The 2970-nt window shown below is 43.4% G+C and overlaps 1 protein-coding gene across 2 annotated transcripts in view; it reads left to right on the top strand.

Annotated features, from left to right (window-relative positions):
* Window positions 1–2970, top strand: part of c41h18orf21 (chromosome 41 C18orf21 homolog) — a 64588-nt gene that overhangs the window by 11078 nt on the left and 50540 nt on the right. The gene's annotated exons all lie outside the window — the stretch shown is intronic.

The raw sequence follows: 2970 nt of genomic DNA on the forward strand, positions 1-2970 counted from the left end.
TGTATTCTCCTCGACAACATTCTTTTTCCAGTGTGAATACTAAGGAAAAATATTCATTTAGCACTTCCCCTATCTCCTCAGATTCCACACACAACTTCCCACTACTATCTTTGACTGGCCCTAATCTGACTTTAGTCATTCTTTATTCCTGATATACCTATAGAAAGCTTCAAGGTTTTCCTTGATCCTATCTGCCAATGACTTCTCATGTTCCCTCCTGGCTCTTCTTAGCTCTCTCTTTAGGTCTTTCCTGGTAACTTGTAACTTCCAAGCATCCTAACTGAACGTTCACATCTCATCCTTCCATAAGCTGCCTTCTTCCTCTTGACAAGAGATTCAACTTCTTTAGTAAACCACAGTTCCCTCTCACGACCACTTCCTTCCTACTTCCTTCGTTCCTGCCTGACAGGTACATACTTATCAAGGACTTGCAGTAGCTATTCCTTGAATAAGCTCCACATTTCAATTGTGCCCAAGCCCTGTAGTTTCCTTCCCCATCCTATACACCCTAAATCTTGCCTAATCACATCATAATTGCCTTTCCTCCAGCATTAACTCTTGTCCTGCAGTATATACCTATTCCTTTCCATCGCTAAAGTCAACATAACTGAATTGTGGCCACTATCACCAAAGTGTTCACCTACCTAAATCTAACACCTGGCTAAGTTCATTACCCAGTACCAAATCCAATGTGGCCTCACTCCTTATTGGCTTGTCTAGCAACCATCCTGCACACATTTGACAAAAACTGACCCATGTAAAGTACTTGAACTATAGTATTTCCAGTCAATATTTGGAAAGTTAAAGACCCCATAACAACCATTCATACTCTCGCTCCTATCCAGAACCACCTTTGCAATCCTTTCCTCTACATCTCTGGGACTATTTGCAAGCCTTTAGAAAACTCCCAACAGGGTGAACTCTTCTTTCCTGTTTCTAACCTCAGCCCTTACTACCTAAGTAGATGAGTCCTTAAACGTTCTTTCTGCCACTGTAATACTGTCTTTCACGAACCATGCCACACCCCCACTCTTTTATTATCTTCTCTGTTCTTACTGAAACATCTAAATCCCGGAACCTACAACAACCATTCCTGTCCCTGCTCTATCTATGTCTCTGAAATGGCCACAACATCAAAATCTCAGGTACCAACTCATGCTGCCAATTCACCCATCTTATTCGGATGCTCCTGGCGTTGAAGTAGACACACTTCGAACCACCTTCCAGCTTGCGGTGAACTCTTATGACCCTGCAACCTCATTTCTGACCTCACTACTCCCAATTTCCTGGAGACTGGAACTACAGGTTAGGTTCCCATTCCCCTGCTGAATGAGTTTAACCCTTGCGAATAACATTAGCACCCCCCCCCCCACCACCACCACCACCCGAATATCGGTACGCCACTGGTTCTGGTGTAGACCATCCTGTCTGTAGAGGTCCCACTTACCCCAGACTGAGCCCCAATTGTTCAGGTATCCAAAACCTACCCACCCCTCCAAAAAATCCCTGGAGCCCGTGTTCAACTTCTCTCTCTCCCTATTCCTTGCTTCGCTAGTACATGGCACTGGCAACAAACCAGAGATAATAACTGTTTGTTCTTGCTTTAAGCTTCCACCCTAGCCCCCTGAATTTCTGTCTTAAAACCTCATCCATTTTCCTACCTATATTGTTAGTGCCTATGTGGACCACGACTTGGGGCTGCTCCTGCTCCCCCTCAAGGATCCTGAAAACACGATCTGAGACATCATAAACCCTGGCATGTGGGAGGCAACACGCCAACTGTGAGTCTCTTGTTCCCACAGAACGTCCTATCTGTTCCCCCTAACTATGTAGTCCCCAACGACTTGATTTTCAGCATGCGATTTTATTGAGGCACAACACCATGAATCACTGAAAGTTAACATGTAAATGTAAACAATTTGGACAGCAAAAATACTTTTTTTATTGCAAAGAGATTGGAGTATGAGAATATAATTTTATTCAGTACATTAGTGAGGCCACACTTAAAATACTGTAAGAAAGGTTTGGTCTCCTTAACTAATCAAGTGTGTTGTTGCACAGAGGATTTGCAAAAAAGGTTCACTAAAACTGGGTTCCTAGGATGAGGGGGTTGTCCTATTAGGAATAATTGAGTGGACTAGGCCTCTATTTCCTGCCATTTTGAAGAAAGATGATCTAGTTAAAATCTTAAGTGGTTTGACATGCTACAAAAATATTTCCCTGTGTTGGGGAGTCTAAACCAGAGTCTCAGCCTGACAAGAGTTGGCCATTTACAACTGAGATGAGCACATTTATCATTCAAAAGGCTGTTAATCTTGAATTATCTCCCCCAAGAGTTCTGTGAATGCTCAGTCATTTAGTATACAGGTTGTCCCTGATTTACGAATGTCCAACTTACAAGTGCTCATAGTTAGGTTAGATTAGATTAGAATCTGTACAGTGTGGAAACAGGCCCTTCAGCCCAACAAGTCCACACCGACCCTCCGAAGAGTAACCCACCCCCCTCTGACTCATGCACCTAACAAATATGGTTGTTAACCATCGTGTTAACTTTCAGTGATTCATGGTGTTGTGCCTCAATGGGATCGCATGTTGAAAATCAAGTCGTTGGGGACTACATAGTTAGGGGGAACAGATAGGATGTTCTGTGGGAACAACTATGGGCAATTTAACATGGCCAATTCACCTGACCTGCTCGTCTTTGCAATGTGGGAGGAAACCAGAGCACCCGGAGGAAATCCACGCAGACACAGGGACATTGTGCAAACTCCACACAGTCAGTTGCCCACAGCTGGAATTGATCCAGGGACCCTGACACTGTCAGGCAGCAGTGCTAACCATTGAGCCATCGTGCTGCCCTTTTTTTCTTCAAATTCTTGTATCTGTCATGATCTAATTATGAATGTGATCCCGTACATGGTTATAATTTTAAAGACTTAACATACAAATGTTTCCTGCACTTACAAACAG

Source organism: Chiloscyllium punctatum, chromosome 41 (assembly GCF_047496795.1).
Source record: "Chiloscyllium punctatum isolate Juve2018m chromosome 41, sChiPun1.3, whole genome shotgun sequence".
Classification (NCBI taxonomy): domain Eukaryota; kingdom Metazoa; phylum Chordata; class Chondrichthyes; order Orectolobiformes; family Hemiscylliidae; genus Chiloscyllium; species Chiloscyllium punctatum.